Genomic DNA, 19,198 nt, shown 5'->3' on the forward strand with positions numbered 1-19,198 from the left:
GAACTAGCCTAGCAAGTGTAAATATAATGTTATGTGCAACGTATAAACATTAACCTTTATGGCTTTTCGTTAGATCCAAATATACCTTATGGAAATGACATTTTAACAATGCTATTATTGTTAAAGCAACAGTTCTAAAAAGAGCATCACGCAGTAACGATTCGGAGTTCATAAAAAACGTGTTGGATTTTGGACAAGGACTTCTGTTAGTGGATGATTATATTATAACTGCTGTCTAATGATGTGACTTGTGTTGCGTGAACTTTCGCTGGCGTGACGCATCCCTACTATGTCATTTGCCATTGCCAAGATTACCATTTATGTGCAATGAATAATTGAAAGAATCACTTGAACAAATCACTCGATACGCTTTTAATGAAATTGTTATCGAGAGGCTATACGGCTTTGACCTATTCCAATAACGTTAGCTCCTAGGGGACGCACTTTAAATGACACATGAAGGATAACACTAGACATAAAGTTATACAATGACACATGTTTTGCTCTCGTATATAACTGTATGCGGACACATGTATGTGGGGTGATACGTTGTGGATAAGATGTCTGTCCTCTGTTTCCATATAGTAGATATACACCGCTCATATTGTAGCGTTCTGCCGAACAGCATGGCTACTTTTTGGTAGATCCGGCCTTCGACTGCCACTTGCCGAAGGGTTTATTGCGCTGTTAAACATTTGACTTCTTTCATTGTCACGTTTTACTGTTCGTGTCATATTATATAATCGTGTTCGTTTTGTTTGTCTTGATAAAGGGGCTGATCGCCTTCATAATATGATAATTTTTGTCAACACGGTTTGAATTACTTCTTTGTCCCATATTTACCATTTGAAGTAATTCGTATGCTAGAGACTTACTTTTGATGGGATCCCGTGTAATCTGGAAAATCATGTTGGTATTACTTCTTTGACCCTAAGTAGATATACATGTACATTATTCCACTGAGAATATCAAAGAGATATGCACAGAGAATCACATACTGCAGTCCTACACAGAAAATAACATAAGGCAGCTCCACACAGAGAATAGCATACTGCAGTCTTACACAGAGAATAGCATACTGCAGTCTTACACAGAGAATAGCATACTGCAGTCTTACACAGAGAATAGCATACTGCAGTCTTACTAGAGATAAGCATATTGCAGCTTACACAGAAAATAGCATTCTGCAGTTTTATACAGAGAATAGCATACTACAGACTTACATAGAGAATAGCATACTGCAGACTTACATTGAGAATAGCATACTGTAGTCTTAAACAGAGAATAGCATACTACAGTCCTAAACAGAGAATATCCTACTGCAGTCTTACACAGAGAATAGCACACTGCAGTATTACAAATAAAACAGCATACTGCAGTCTTACACAGAGAATAGCATAATGCAGTATTACAGAGAATAGCATACTGTAGTCATACACAGAGAATAGCATACTGCAGTCATACACAGAGAATAGCTTACAGCACTCTTACACAGAGAATAACATTCTGCACTCTAAACAAAGAATAGCATACTGCAGACTTAAATAGAGAATAGCATACTGCAGTCTTACACAGAGAATGGCATACATGCAGACTTAAATAGAGAATAGCATACTGCAGTCTTACACAGAGAATGGCATACATGTCCTTCAGACTAAAACAGAAAATAGCATAATGCAGTATTACAGAGAATAGCATACTGTAGTCATACACAGAGAATAGCATAATGTAGTATTACACAGAGAATAGCATACTGTAGTCATACACAGAGAATAGCATACTGCAGCCTTACACATAAAATAACATACTGTAGTCTTACACAGAGAGTAACATACATGTACTTCAGCCTTACACAGAAAATAGCATACTGCAATATTACAGAAAATAGCATACTGCACTCTAACACAGAGAAAAGCATACTGCAGACTTACACAGAGAATAGCATACTGTAGTCTTAAACAGAGAATAGCATACTACAGCCTTACACATAAAATAACATTCTACAGTCTTACAGAGAATTGCATAATGCAGTGTTACAAAGAATACAATATTTCAAGACTGACACAAATGATAGCATAGCTCAGTTAAAAGAACACTTGAAACATATATAGACAAACCATGATGTCTTATATGTAAATAGAGAATAGCGTTCTCCAGTCTTACACAAAGCTGCACTTAATCGGGATACATCCAATGGCTATTTCTAACGTTAAAGTAGAAAATTTAGTAGACACTAGTATACCTTGTGAAGAACTCTGAGACGGACCAGCATGGCCTTGGTTACAATTTACTCCGAGACGGACCAGCGTGGCCTTGGTTACAAGGTACTCCGAGACGGACCAGCGTGGCCTTGGTTACAGTTTACTCCGAGACGGACCAGCGTGGCCTTGGTTACAGTTTACTCCGAGACGGACCAGCGTGGCCTTGGTTACAGTTTACTCCGAGACGGACCAGCGTGGCCTTGGTTACAGTTTACTCCGAGACGGACCAGCATGGCCTTGGTTACAGTTTACTCCGAGAAGGACCAGCGTGGCCTTGGTTACAGTTTACTCCGAGACGGACCAGCATGGCCTTGGTTACAGTTTACTCCGAGACGGACCAGCGTGGCCTTGGTTACAGTTTACTCCGAGACGGACCAGCGTGGCCTTGGTTACAGTTTACTCCGAGACGGACAGCGTGGCCATGGTTACAGTTTACTCCGAGACGGACCAGCGTGGCCTTGATTACAGTTTACACCGAGAAGGACCAGCGTGGCCTTGGTTACAGTTTACTCCGAGACGGACCAGCGTGGCCTTGGTTACAGTTTACTCCGAGACGGACCAGCGTGGCCTTGGTTACAGTTTACTCCGAGACGGACCAGCGTGGCCTTGGTTACAGTTTACTCCGAGACGGACCAACGTGGCCTTGGTTACAGTTTACTCCGAGACGGACCAACGTGGCCTTGGTTACAGTTTACTCCGAGACGGACCAGCGTGGCCTTGGTTACAGTTTACTCCGAGACGGACCAGCGTGGCCTTGGTTACAGTTTACTCCGAGACGGACCAGCGTGGCCTTGTAAGTTTACAGTTGGCCTGGTTACAGTTACTCCGAGACGGACCAGCTGGCCTGTTACTCCCGAAGGACAGCGTGGCCTTGGTTACAGTTTACTCCGAGACGGACCAGCTTGGCCTTGGTTGCAGTTTTCCGAGACGACCAGCTGGCCTTGGTTCAGTTTCTCCGAGACGGACCAGCGTGGCCTTGGTTACAGTTTACTCCGAGACGGACCAGCGTGGCCTTGGTTACAGTTTACTCCGAGACGGACCAGCGTGGCCTTGGTTACAGTTTACTCCGAGACGGACCAGCGTGGCATTGGTTACAGTTTACTCCGAGACGGACCAACGTGGCCTTGGTTACAGTTTACTCCGAGACGGACCAGCGTGGCCTTGGTTACAGTTTACTGCGAGACAGACCAGCGTGGCCTTGGTTACAGTTTACTCCGAGACGGACCAGCGTGGCCTTGGTTACAGTTTACTCCGAGACGGACCAACGTGGCCTTGGTTACAGTTTATACGGTAACATGTTTATGTACTTAATTTACTGAAACTATTAAACTGTTATTTTAATACAATACAATATAACAGATGTAATGTCGGTACTCTCTTCAGTGTTTTCACGTTAGGAAATCGCTCCTTGCGAGTCAGGAAGCCTGACTATGAACACAGATATTAAACATACCTTATCGGTAATCTTTAAATAACATATCCAACAATAAAGAGAATAATAAACTTTGAAATTCATGAAGTTCATGATACTAACAACAGCAATATCACATTGATTTCAAATTGATCTATCACGGAAAAATACATGAAATGTAATTTATGATACATATGTAGGCAACAGAAGATAAACAATATTAAAAATGATGAACTCTGTAAGTACATTGTGTCTAAGCTTCGGTGATGCTTCCATTTTATAACTCGTATGCAATTACTTAACACGTTTTTCAAACGATATACGACATCAAAATGACTGATCAGAATCAATGTTAGGCACTACCTTCACATGTACATCTGTACCGTAAAACTAGTCATGTGATCAGTGTGACGACCGTTACCATGGAGTATACACAGACAAAAAGGCAACTACCACGCCTGACCGTTCATTGGATTGACGTTGGGAGGTGGCTGACCCAGCATACTGTCAGACTTCTTAAAGAGGGAGACATCAAATATCCCTGTCACATACAAGTAGTTATACTTTAATATGAACATTAGTTGTTTACGTAGACACCAAATTAATTTTCTCTCAGACTTCCTCATTCCTTTGAATCCTCGCTAACACGAATGTTTCCTTATGTCTACTTAAGGCACGGTCTTATATATTGACGCTACCACGACAGAAAATCACCCACTCTGTCTTATCATGATGACAATATGAAAACTAGACATTGTCATTGGACAATTTGACGGACTTTTCACCAGCAAGAAATTGCGATCGAGATCTTTCATAATAACACACTTGGTAGCCATTCATCTGAACATGCTGCAAGTCCTATATCAGGTATATTGGCCTTCTAGTAATTCACAAAAAGTAGTTTCGAGAGTTTAGATTGTATAGCCATTGTGACCATAAATGAAGGTCAAATCTATTCATATTAACAAACTTGATAGTCTTTATGTCAGCACTCTACATGCCTAACTTCACAAGCCATTTGAAGATTTTAGGTTTTGTTGGCAACTGTGATCTTGAATATAAGGCATTTTGGAACTTGAAAAGATTATTAATGATTTTTCGAAAAAATGCACTTTTGACTCTTATTTCCAACAGCAAATTGGCGTTTTACAGAAAAATGTTTAGGAAGTTGTTTGTTCCATTTTATACTCTATATAGCATATTTAAAAATGAAAGTTTGTCAACCCGTTAATGAAATGTTAACATAGGTTTAAAACCTAAGGTAAGGTCATAAGGGCCATATCATATTTCTGACTTATTTCATTTTGTTCATGTAACACATTCAGACCCTGTCCTACTACATACTAATATGCTTTAAACCTTTCGTTTACTAATTAGCATTCTACAAAAAAGGTATCACAAACATAACAAACCCAACCAGTCTTTTCACCAGTGATTGTTTGTTTGTTTGATTAAGTTTGCATTCTATTAACAGCCAGCTGGGTCATATAAGGACGGCCTCCCATGTATACGATGTGTAACGGGCGTGACTTACAAGGTGCGGTTTTTGGGGGACTGCGGTATGTTTGTGTTGTATTTCAAATGGACGAACGCTCAACAAAAGGCCAAAAGTGAGGTAGTGTCAAGTGAGACGTTAGGAAGAATAAAGTCAGTTAGGAAGAAGAGAAAAGATAATATCCTAAATTTAGTCGCTTTATACGATCATGCAATAAGGGCATCAAGTACAATTCTTATGTCCTACCTGCTCGGCAGTTCATCAGTGATGAAAAATTACTCACCCCACTCCGCTAAAGCGATATAAATTTGATATATGAAACAAAAGTTTCATATCACAAAACTGAGTTAACCTAAGATAAAGTTAGAATCGTCCTCACATCAGCACATTGCAAATGGGAGGCCGCCCTTAAATGACATTACTGTTACTTTGATGTTGAGCCATATAAACCAAACTAATTCTTTTAGGAACAAGTCTCAACTTTAGGCAATGTTAAGTCAAGACGAAAAGTCCAAAAATGAAAATAAAATAGCTTGTTAGCGACGCACTTGCAGTACCAACAGTGCAACAGTCTAGATGCAAAGGTATTAGAACGTAAAAATCGTTTGCGATAAATGATGACGGCAAGAATATCGGCTTCTTTGCGATTTGTTGCGTGTGGTAGGAGTTTGTTTTAAGCTATGGGAGAAGCTCCGCCTTCTTCATCCTGGTGAAACACAGCCTTGTCTCAACAAATGCTAGTTCTTCTACGCGCCCAGCACAAAGACCATGAGACGAATTAACTTTGTTCATAATTAGAAAGATATTAATGAAAATGGTGTTCTGTTGTTTCTATGTTTCATTAGCATAGCGCGATAAATATGTTAGATGTGTTCTATTGCAAGATTTGACACGTTGGTGAGTTGATTAATTGTGATATCAAAATAGCTCAGGTAGTTCAATGCCCTGTATGCGATCTGTTACTAGACATACTAGACACCATAACTGTTCTTATGACAGTTTCCGAGGGGGCAAAAAATGTTCGCACAAACCAGTTTCAACACATTGCACAAAGGGAAGATACTGTTTGATGACACAAAAATAAATTCAATCCAATCAAATGTGTCAAGAGTGGTCAGCGTCTAATTTCAACAGCCAAACTGGCAAAGTATCATCATTTCATGTATCTCCATCTATAAGAATATTAAACCTCGCATTTTATTTGCATACTAGATATGAATTTTACAAAACTAATTTATCAACTAAAGTCATTCATCAAAATATAGCAAACCATTGTTTTTTAGACTCACTTAGCAGGCTTAGTTATGTGTGCTTGATGCTTTTTTGTGTGTGATAGAAATGTAATCCATATGTCTTGTCATATTTGTTATAAAAGCCACAGTAACGTTACACGTTAACGTAGGAAATCAGTCTAACATGGAAACCTCACAGGAAAGGCCTTAGATTATGATTGGTATTGAGTGATTAGTTTAATCTTATGGATACATAACATGTGCTACAGTAATGAATCTACAATACCGCCTGCTTGAAGCTCTGGGCATGGAAAGTGAATGATAACAGTGTTAGGATTTTTGTCAAGGGTTACGAACTCAAAAATATTTTATCTTTGTTCAGCTGGCGTCAACTGATGCTGACTTAACACTCGATCAGATAGGACAGGACCATGTAAACCGATGTCAGATAATGCCATGAAGATTGTAGTATACGCCGAATGTATTGTTCATTTGTATAATTTCATCGCTAGTGTAATATGTCGATAGATGCTACTTGCATTATGTTGAGTAATCTTTAAAAAAATGGTATTGGTTCTATATGAATCATAAAAAGGATGGAAAATCGCAGACAGCTCAAACATATCTAAAATTAATGTGGCAAATATTTTAATTGGCATTCAAATATACCAATCAGGAATGAATTGAGTAAAAAAATAAGACATATTGCTTATAGACTAAACGTATTTATTTGGCAGTTCACATCATTTGTGCAAAGTTTCATGCTTTTATCATAATGTGCACAGCTTGGACATATGTCTGTACTTATCTGTTCTACTAGTACCACATAGAAGGAATCCTAATCTGATTAGTAACTAATTACCGTATGTATCGCAAAAAAGAGAAACAAGGATATCTAGCATCGCAACTGACCAATGTTTAATGTTTTCAAATGTTTTACTTTTATCAACTTGTTTAGCTTCATACAATTATAAAATTTTCAATTGATTGCGAACGACATATATGAAGATCATGTTCAAAGTTACAAGCTTAAGTACGACGCATGACTTTATCTCCATTCAGCTGGCTGGCTGCAACAGATGCTGACTAGCGATCTTATCGGAAGAAAGAACAATAAGTGGGTAAGTGTTATAATCGCTTCCTTAAACAAAGAATGCTATAGTATGAAGAAACTAGTCGTATCTCTACTCCCAAACCATAAGACATGACGTTGACGGTGCGAATATAGACCTCCAGTCCATCGCCCAGACAACGTTTATCTCTAATGGGCACATAAAAGGTATGTCATCTGCCACAAAGGACGATCTGTTCTACAAAATTCCTCCTCAACATTATATCTGTCATTCCACACATATGTTTTTAATTAGCATACCTACATATGTTACTCTTTCTCATTTACGAATGAGGCGTGGCTGGTATCGGCCTATTTCCACCTAAAGACGACCATTTTAAAAATCCAAAATTAAACATCAAAATATGATGTTTCTGACTACACACTTTACAAAAAACATTCAAATTTTCTTATTTGTAAAGTAAATGACCTATTTATTGTATTATATAATAAATGAACTGACCACAAAATTCCATTGTTGTCATACATCAGAGGACCTCACATGGCTCATTTTATTCAGTGTATAAAACACAATTTCAATCCTTTTATATCCCCTTATATCTCCATTGACACCGCCTCACGTTTGGCCTTCGATTGAGTGTCCGCCCCTGTGATGTAGGGCTTTAGGTAATGTTCCTTGGCCAATACAAACCTTAGTCGACACAAGAGGTAGTTTCTGCTTCTGCTTAGAGCTCAGCATTTAGGGAATGGGACGACTGATTCGTCCGTTGTGAGATAATGTGAACGGGTGTGATGTGTTGCTACAATGTAGTTGTTTTTGGTGGCATACTTTAGTGAAATAGCAAGGGTAAGAGTTCAACTATACAAGAAAACACAACATGAATATACCTTAGTCTCCTAGAACACGCATCGCGCACTTCACGCAAGCAACACACCACATGCACGTCTTAAAATGGCCTTGGCTGTTTATAGGACATAAAATAATTAACAAAACCAAAACAATCCTGTTCCTACAACGTGGACCTTCGAAGCGCTTGTACAGAATAATGAGAAAAACGTAGTAAATAAGATATTTTATTTAAATATTAGCTAGAATGCGTATGCATGTAAAATTAGGACCATACAATATATTCGTTCTTCAAAACCCATGTGGTTGAGCCACTGTAATCTACTAGGAAGGTTCAATTTTCGAATCATCATTATGACACAATTTACTTCTGTTTTGACAAACAATAGATAGCTCTGTTTTACCATGTAAATTAGAAAAAAAATAAAATTGTATATTACATTTAGGTATCAGTTAAATTAACGAAATATGCTCATATGATACTATTTTTATTAGCAAAAATTCCTTATATGAACGATGTATTTGTTTTTTGGTATCTTTTCAATTGATCGACTTTAAACATTGCGGATAGTCAACGATGGTAGTAAAAGAGGGCTAACAAGCTGTATAAACTTAAATTTTCCTACAGTCTTAGATATATATTATGTCTAATGCCGTTGTCTTTCCCGTTTATATTTGACAAGTGTTAGTATTTGTAGATGCAGTTGAAATTAAGTCATATCAAAGACTATTCATAATAATTTCCTAAGAACTTTGGTACAGCAGTTGTTGAAAATCGATAATTGTGACATGCCTTCCCTCATAGGAGTTAGAGTTATTGCCGCACGGCAGTCGGAAAGTTCATGATCCGTTCTCGGAAGTGTTTGGACAGACGTTACGTAGTTACGGTTGTCACATTGTTACAACGTAGGCTAACTTCGGCGTTTTTGACTGAATGGGACCCACCTAGAGATGTTCAATATCTGTCTATTTGATTTTTATCAAAAATTGGATATATGATTATTCTAAACTTTAAATGATCGGAATATTTCAAAACTTTTAACAGCCTAATAAGAAGGATCAAAAAGTAGGTTTTATACATATTATGTACTCACAAGTATCATTAGAAGAAAAGTTAGAAGTATTTTCAATACATAAATCTATCACTATACTAAATTTGGATTATATGATCATATACATGAACTTATGTTTCGGTCCACATTTGTGTTTGTTTTTAGTCCGTTTGATTTTCTGAAACCTTCAAGCCAGCAAGTCGAGAAAAAGCCTACCAGAAAATAAAAACAAAAAAACTTTTCCTAAAACCAATTTAGGCATTACACATGATAAACGTTACGTATATTTTTCTTCAAAAATAAGTTAGTATTTTATTGTAAATTATGATATTTTGTTGACATGAATTTTACATCTTCTAAAATGTAGGAGTCACCATTTCCACTGTTGCATACGTCTTTTATTGATCAGTTCCTAAAACATGTTTGTTTTTCACTCATTTGACCTAAACCCTACCAGCCCGCGGACGGAAAACAGAAAATACACAACTAAGACCTGAGTTTGTTTTCCAAAACGGACATTCAGTACAAAATGCATAATCAATATTATACAAATATTGACTTTTTGTAGGTTAATACGAGGAATTGTTAAACCTGAGAAAAGTGATATTCCACGAGGCCGAAGGCCGAGGGAAATATCAGCTTTCAAAGGTTTAACAATTCCCCGTATTAGCCTACAAAAAGTCAATAATTGTTTTGTTATATGAAATGATACAAGTTTTGCTATTTAAAATAATTTTGAAACAAGGACAGCGCAATAACTAATTGGACAAAAAATCAAGAAAATCTTCATTCACGTATCCTCAGTACAATGTAGGTACTTTTGGTACTTCTATTATGTTTTTTCATAATATAATCTTCGAATATATATATACAGCTACATTTAACGTGTAAATTACCTTTCCTAATCCTACCACACTGTTGTCTGCCATGTTTGATTTGGCTATTGCCCGATGATCGACAATGATTTATTTTGGTCAAGCGGTCTAGGCCAATCAAAAAACGACAAAACTCACAGTCATATAACAAATACTATTGCGTGAGTTTTACTCAATGTAAGCGTCAGACAAACTTGTGACAGACAAAACAATATCTGTACTGGTAGTTCATACAGACACACTAACGATCAGTCACTCAAATATCAGGGGATGAGTCAGGACGGATTACACGCTCAAGTGAATATCTGGATCCAATGCATGTCCATACAACACACATACAAGTAATATGCATGAGAATGTTGTCCCGTAGTGAGGTGACATGTACATATACAATAAATAATAAACTTATTTTCAGTGCTTGCATATCGAAGTGTATTGCATATATTTTGATTAGCAATTATATTCTTCGTCTATCAGTGATGCAAAGCTAGCTGTATGTACATTTAAATATACTCAAAACGTTGTTAGAGTTGACTACTAAGTATGAAGTAGTAATTGCGTGAAATCTATAATTGTATCAGTGCACAGGACCTGTATAATTACGTCTACTAATTATCGAGCGCAAATACAAGAACAAACGCTAGGATCGTATAATGACATTAGATCGTAAGTGTACTGTTACGTGTGTAGGTCCGATCGTAAGTGTACTGTTACGTTTGTTAAGTGTATTGTAGTAGGGTACAGCTAGGTCCTTCTTCCCATCCGATGCGGATAGGACACGTTCGGCGATTTAGTGCGAACTTAATTTATAAATCGACAACTAGATTGTGTCCTACTGATTGGCGTTGGAACTTTGTAGGATAATATGCATCTTTCATATGTGTTTACGAAGGATAAGGATATTCTACGTGCGGGTCACCAAATATCATAATGGGTGAAGCGTGTGTAGGGTTTTTACAACCTTTTGTCATACAGCGGTTAGATTTTCCCTATTCTTGATATTACGTGGGAAAAGTTATATTTCTCTCATACTTTGACGTTTTAACTGCAACTTTACAATAATGATATCACTATATTTTAAATTAATTTCTGGGACGCAGTTAGGTCGCGAGATAGTATTGCATGGAGATCCATATGATACTTCTTCAGACGACATTAATGTTTTGCCTTGAATAAACCAGTGTTACACTCGTAAGTATGAAATAAATCAATTAACATGTATAGCAATTTGTTTGTTCGTTCGTTTTGATTGAATCAACGATATATAAACGGCCAGGGTCAAGTAAGGACTCCCTCCTATGTATGCGATGTGCTGCGTGTATCGGAGTGCTTGGTCAATATTAAATGTATTAATTTGTTAATATTGTTCATATCAACAGCAAATGAATGGAAAAGTGCCTGATATAATTTAGTTGAGTGGGCATAGTTGAGGCGACACATATTCATGAATATTTCGCTGTAAAAACACATTTTCCTTTTTTTCGTGTTTTTGGACGTTCGGAATTGTATCACAGGATGTTAAGATATTTAGTTGCCTTCATGCCACAACACATGGACGAGTAGTAACGAAGAGTGACTTTGTGAAGGGTGAAGAAGACAATAGGGATTATAAGAAGCATACTAAAGTGACGTATAAAAAATAATTTTGTAATCTCATTAAGTTGTATCAAATGGATTTTTTGACCCCCTCTCCCATATATATTTTTAAATATAGCAATTAAATAATTATACTATCATTGTTTTCTTAATTTGAACCTTTCATTGCGATGGGTATCACTTGGATTATACATAATTTTTTCTAATGTTAATGTTTTGTCATTTTTATGTTGATCCATTTATTGAGTTTTTGTCCCAGAAACCAGTGTAATCTTGCACAAACTTGGGCATGACATCACGACCCCTTGTAAATGAGCCAATATAAGGAAGATTCAAGTGCACCATTATTGTTTGTTTGATTAACGTCCTATTAACAGCCAGGATCATGTAAGGACGGCCTACCATATATGGGGTGTGGAGCGTGTATGAAATGCAGGTGTGTGTTTTTGGAGGCTGCGACATATTCGTTATAGTGAAACGCTTACCCTTTTTATAGAGCTATACCACCGAAGTATTCCATCGAAGACACCATGCAACACACCTCAACTTCATTATTCTTATGAGAAAGTGATTCGATAAGACGAGTGTTATATACAATGTATATTATCCTGTACAATTCTTCAGAAGTTACATGAAAGAATATTTATTGATTGGACTTTGAAATTGTCCTCTTGTTAAACCTAGTGATAAAGGTTGTCAATTATGATTTGGGATATGAAATAAAACTGCATACCTCGCAACTTAACCAATCATTTCGCATTTTATATAAGATTGGGTTTAGGGCAATAGGCAATTATTCAGAGATGTTCAGCGTAACTAAATGCAGTAGCTGATATCTTGGAACATGTTTAAGTTGTGATATGTTTACATCCTAGGTTTACTTGAGTGAAACATCATTCTTAACGTGCCAATATTTTACCCAGAAGATAATAAAAAGTGATTAAGATAAGTACGTAGTAATTCACATTGAGCGGAAATATGATATAGGTTTATGTTGGAGATTGGTGGTTTACTTAACCTGGCGTAAACAAACATAAAACAGCGCGAGATCCAACACACGGGCGATGATGAGGAGAGTAAATTCGACCTAAATAGCCAAGATTGAACATCAAACAGTGGGTAATGTTTGTTGCACTTGTCAAGATTTGAACGGCAGTATAAAGGCTGTTAGTGTAGGTATATTAACCTTGGCCACTGCACTTGTGTTGTTCACTGTCTCCACACCTTCTGATGTCTTATTGTGATGATGTGTAAATAATAGGGACATTTATTTGATAGTTTACCATTATTAACTACTTAAAATCAATGAGAGTATTTCTACATATACTATAAAGAATCAATTTGTATTCCATATTGCTGAGGCTGAAAGAAGGCTAGTAAAGTCGATCAATGGCCAAGGCAAAATGATAATTGACAGGTTTAGGTCGTTTAAATTTTTATTTCCATATTGCTTTTTATTTTATTTTGTATAGAAATGCAGCTACTTACGTTTTGATATGTATATTGTATGGAGGCAGAAAACATCACTAGTTTACAATGTGTCGAGGTATCGTATGTTTGGGCTTTGAAAGGTAGTCCAAATTACGTAGTTATCCCGTATGCAAAACTTATATCAATGTCTTATAATTTCAATCAAAATAATCCCAGGGGTATTCTCGTCTTGACGAATTGTTGACAATCAAACAGTCTTATTTACCCGTTTTGAGGATTTGCATACTCTTTCATTCTTGCCCTGTCACTTGCATTAGCATTTTCAATTAAATTTTACTTTTAAAGCCCTATCAACTTTAAAAGTCCGCATAAACGACCGCCACTTTTCAGACCCCCATGCACATTGCGAGTACATGCGATGTGTTTTGTTTGATCTTCCGTATTTCTGCGTATTATCTGCACCGAGGTATAGCCCGTTGGAACCAATATCTATCATTTTGTAAAATAAATTCCAGATAACCCGCACCGGCAGATTGGTAATACGAATTACATCTCTGTTGATATAGTTAATATACCAAAAATAAGCTCTACGATTCTCCTAAAACACACCCGTACTTCATACACGCAACACATCGCATACACGAGAGGCCGCACTTACATGAACATGGCTGTTAATAGGACGTTAATTAATCAAACAAACATTGTTTCTGGATCCAATGTATCATGATTTTAGATAATGATGAAAAGACATTGTTTATACTAATGCTCTATATGAAATATGATCAAACCCTGACCACAGGAGAGGCAGTAAAAGCAACCACTATGGTAAATGATAGACCAGCCACTTGCTCTTATCTTATATATCGTGAACCTTTGGCGATAACTGCCACAAAAAATGAATATTTCTGTATAAAGTTCAATGACTTTAACCAGTCAGTTAGGAACGTATACTGTCGCTCAACGTAATGACCAGATGAGAATAAGGAAAGGTAATTCGATATAAAATCAAATATTCTCATGGAATGGGTTATATCAATTATATTTACTATATAAGTATATTGATGTGAATGGTCTTCTATGACTGGACCTTAATCAAAGGAATTAAATCATGATTTGAGTGTCACACACACTAAGATAATCTCAAAATATATAATCTTATAGAAGTAAATGAAATCTATCGCAGATACTAATGCCATCCGAAAGTATTTGACCTATCTTTATGATTATAAGGAATTTCACAACATTAGTGAACTTTTATCCTTAGGAGAGGCAGGCTGGGGCACAGTAAGGGGTTTGCTACATATATAACTATGACGAAATGTTACGCCTACACAGTATATACATTTCCTTAGTTGTGAAATAAATCTTACATCTTAATGGAATACTAAAGTCCAAAATACAAAATTGAAATGAAAATTGAAATATTAGAGTTATATTACAAATTGAACAGTCATTTCTACTTATTACTACACAAAGCTAAAAAAATAAATATTCGACGCTCTATAGTATCTGTAGTTAGGAATTTGAATTTTGCATACATACTTACATACCGGAACTTGATGATATACAAACAGGGCAAAAGTGTGAGTGGATATAATAAATAATGAATGATGATGAACCAAAGGTCAACCATTTCGAATTCACTTCTTTATGATACTTGTACATTGCTCAAGACCATATGCACACCTCGTGTCGTGATGAAACATAACGCTTTGCTCATCGTTAGTACGTTGGGAATATATTAAAGACAGCAGTATCATTCCATAAACATAATTTTGAAATCTTTTATGGTTTTAACAGAGTTCTGTACCAGTCATACCAAAACAATATTAATGATTTTAACTTCAATGCGATGTTTAATTGTTTAATGTTTTTTATTTGTATTTTGAAAATTGAACACATGTTTTTGGATGATGGTAAACATCAAATGACATGTTCTCGACACAAACGACTTTCGTCGATTTCCCGTGTAATTATCCACTAATCAAAGTTTTGAAATTATATTATTATCTACCGAGACACCGAAACAAAGCTACTGGGCACATTATTGAAAAAAATGTATTATCAATCTTTTCTAAGGTTTAGCTTGGATATTACACAAAAATCTGAATGTACTCTAAATAAACCGCAAAATATTTTATAATGAGATTACACTCGGATGTTTGTGTTATATCTCCATAACATAAAAATTATATTCAAATTAATCCTTATAATGCAAACTATTTTAGAAAATTTCTTCAAAATTCCAAATTCATTTGGAACTTTTTTTCTATGAAATCATTACGCCGATGTAGTGTCGTTATAAATGAAGGCGGCATTGTTTCCTGGATGGGCTGAGAATCTAATTCTAAATTGTTTGCCAATAAAAATGCCCGTAACTAACAAAATCCAAATGCTTTGAATCTAATACGGATATATTAGACTGAAACACTGCATGATTTAAATTAAATGCAAATTGTCGACATGCATTTAATGTCATATCCCCTTGTACTGAGTTAATCTAATGAATACACACATGGTACGTATTTATATTTCATACCTCAATTTGCATATAACGAGCATTAAAACGGAATATTTACTTCAATTGGTATTTTAATGGAGATATGTTTGGTTTATAATTATAAGCCCTATATTACGTCTCGGATGGAGATGTGTAAATACGTCAATATAAAAATAATTCTCCGTTCGTAAATAAATCAATTACGTTTCCTAGTACATCTCGTGTCACTCTATCCCGTACCGTTTAAGTGTTATATAGGAGAGACGTAACAACACGCGGACTGATGTATGACTTTGTGTCTGCTACAGTGATGGTGATTGATGTTTTGTCCTTTGGAGCTCGTGTCAGGGGTCGGTCGTATAGCTTCACCACAAGAGGTTTACGTTCATAATAGTTAGCTTTCAGAATGACTTTGTATTGGAATCATACGTCTTATTATGTTTTTGAAGTGTGACGCACTCAAATTATATTCAAAAGTTAAATATGTAATTTCTATTCGGCGTATATCCATTCGAAAAGACAACAAAGAAAGAAAATTTTAAAAATATCTTTAAAACATTATTTGGTATATTTAATCTTAGATTAAAATGATACGGTAACTGATTGCTATAGACTATTGATAGTGATATGTATATTATATAATGTATTGATACTAACGTTGTCTTAAGAGAAACTAGAATATTTTTCCCTTACAATTTTCTTGTCTTCTAGCTTGTGGCGTGATGCAAAGAAGGGGGAAAGAGGAAATCGAAATGAATGATTTGGATGTGTTTGATGATTTTTTTTAAATATTGACTCAACTATTTATCAATTACTCTCAATGTATGACACATTTATAAAAAAAATTAGATGAAGGGCTTGAAACTAGATCTATTTTTTGTGATATTAGCAAAGCCTTTGATCGGGTTTGGCACCCCGGCTTACTTTATAAGCTTGAAATGTATGATGTTAAAGGTAATGTCTTAAATTGGTTTAAAAGTTATCTAGATAATCGTCAACACAGAGTTATAACTGAAAGTTTCTCCTCTTCATATCGTCAGGTAAGTGCGGGTGTCCCCCAGGGCTCAGTTCTCGGTCCTTTTCTTTTTCTAATCTATATAAATGACATGACTAATTGTATAACAAATGATAAAAGACTATTTGCAGATGATACCTCTCTTTTTAAGGTCACAGACATTTCTCCTTTAGATACAGCAAATAGTTTATCTGAGGACCTTGAAAATATAGATAAATGGTCTAAAAAATGGGATATTAAATTCAACCCAGATAAAACAGAATCGCTTACTTTTAGTCACAAAAGAAATATTATATGTCCAGATGTCTTATTCCAAAATGAGGTTATCAAAAATGTCAAAAACCACAAACATCTAGGCTTATTTCTTTCTGAGGATGGTAAATGGCACCACCATATTCACTACATTTACAAAAAAGCTTGTAATCGTATAAACCTTTTAAAAACTGTTAAATATAAATTGAGTCGAAAATCTTTAACTAATATTTATGTTTCATATATTAGACCAATATTAGAATACGGTGATATCTTGTTTGATAATTGTACACAACAGGAAGCATTACTTCTTGAATCTATTCAAATACAGGCTGTCCGAATTATCACTGGACTGCGTAAGGGAACATCTCATTATAAACTTTACTCAGAACTTGGCTGGGATACACTTGCCACAAGGCGCAAAAAACATAGACTTGTCCTTCTTTATAAAATTTTATCAGGAACTGCTCCCTCCTACCTAAACGAATTAATTGAACAATACTTTAATAATGAAAACCAATATTTGTTAAGAAATGTAAGATTATTTGCAATTCCTTTTAGTAGATCTACCATTTATGCTAATAGTTTTATTCCAAAAACTCTGAAAGAATATAATGAACTTGCACTTAGATTTGATTTAACCAATATCACCTCTATTAACCAATTTAAAAAACTTCTAAACCAGAATATTAGTGATATTACACCCACAGATAATGCTAAGTACAAAACTTTTTTAAATTCAGGCAAAAGGAAAGATAATATTCTGATATGTCAATTACGGAACTGCTGTAGTAATTTAAACTTTGATCTTCATAATGATCACTTAGCAGAATCACCATTGTGCGAGTGTGGTAATGCATATGAAACCACTGAACATTACTTCTTATCCTGTAGTAATTACAATGAACAGCGCAGAACTCTCCAAAATAAGTTAATAAATTTTACTCATAACCATTTTGACCTTCAAATACTTTTGTCTGGCTGCAATGATTGTAATAATGAAACAAACTTGAATATCTTTCAGTGTACAATAGATTTTGTAAGGGCTACTAATAGATTTCATAACATTTAACCACCATCATAATTGTTTTACTTATTGATTCTTCCTTTTGTACTTCTAATTGTGTGATTCATCAATAACTTTGAATAATTTATTAACTAATCGTGGTTAAAGATACCATACCTTAATTAATAAAATTAGTGTTCTGAAAAACACTTCTATAATAGCATCTGTTCCGATGGGCATTTATCATTTATCATTTATTAGTTGTAAATTTTACGTATTATTATATAAATTGTCATACTATTTAAAATATATGATTAATACATTTATCTACATATCTGTTTAGGTAATTGTTAAAATTAATGCATGTGTCAGGACAAGTATAAATTTAGACCAAACTTTATCTCAATATTCTGCAACATTTTATCTTTTAAATCATATACATGAATAGCAGCCATGGTAGAATTTCTGAATCCCATTGGTGGATGACCATCGGCTTGCTAGCCACATGGACTTTCTGGTCTGTATCTGGTGGGTGAAGGTAATTTCCTCATGGCTGCTGCATTCTCATTTCTTTATTATTATACTTTTTGAAAAACAAAATTACTATCTATAAATTTCATTAATAATATATGATATATTGTCATTACTTATGAAACATATACTTTCAAATGTTTTCAAATACTCATTCGTGTCATTTGTATATATACATTTTGTTACCAGGGAGAGAACTTACATAGGCACTGCCTGTTGTTCAATCCTCTTTCAACTTGTTTGTTTGAAATAAAATTTTGTTGAAATGAAATGAAATAAGAGAAACTAGAATATTTTCCCTTACAATTTTCTTGTCTTCTAGCTTGTGGCGTGATGCAAAGAAGGGGGAAAGAGGAAATCGAAATGAATGATTTGGATGTGTTTGATGATTTTTTTTTAAATATTGCTGCAGGTACAGCGTTAGAATTTATCTGCGGCCCCTTAACTTGTGAAAAGTAAATTTAAGATTTTATCGTTTATCTCCTTTAATACTGACTTTCCCCTGGCCCCTGGCCATTGTCTATCAAATCTCTACATAACAGTGACTAGTTTGCCCGTTGTCTGATAGCATGATAAAAAGGAAAAGAGTTCTATTATACGAACATACCGCAGCCTCCCAATA

The sequence above is a fragment of the Argopecten irradians genome, chromosome 11 (assembly GCF_041381155.1).
Source record: "Argopecten irradians isolate NY chromosome 11, Ai_NY, whole genome shotgun sequence".
Taxonomy (NCBI): Eukaryota; Metazoa; Mollusca; class Bivalvia; order Pectinida; family Pectinidae; genus Argopecten; species Argopecten irradians.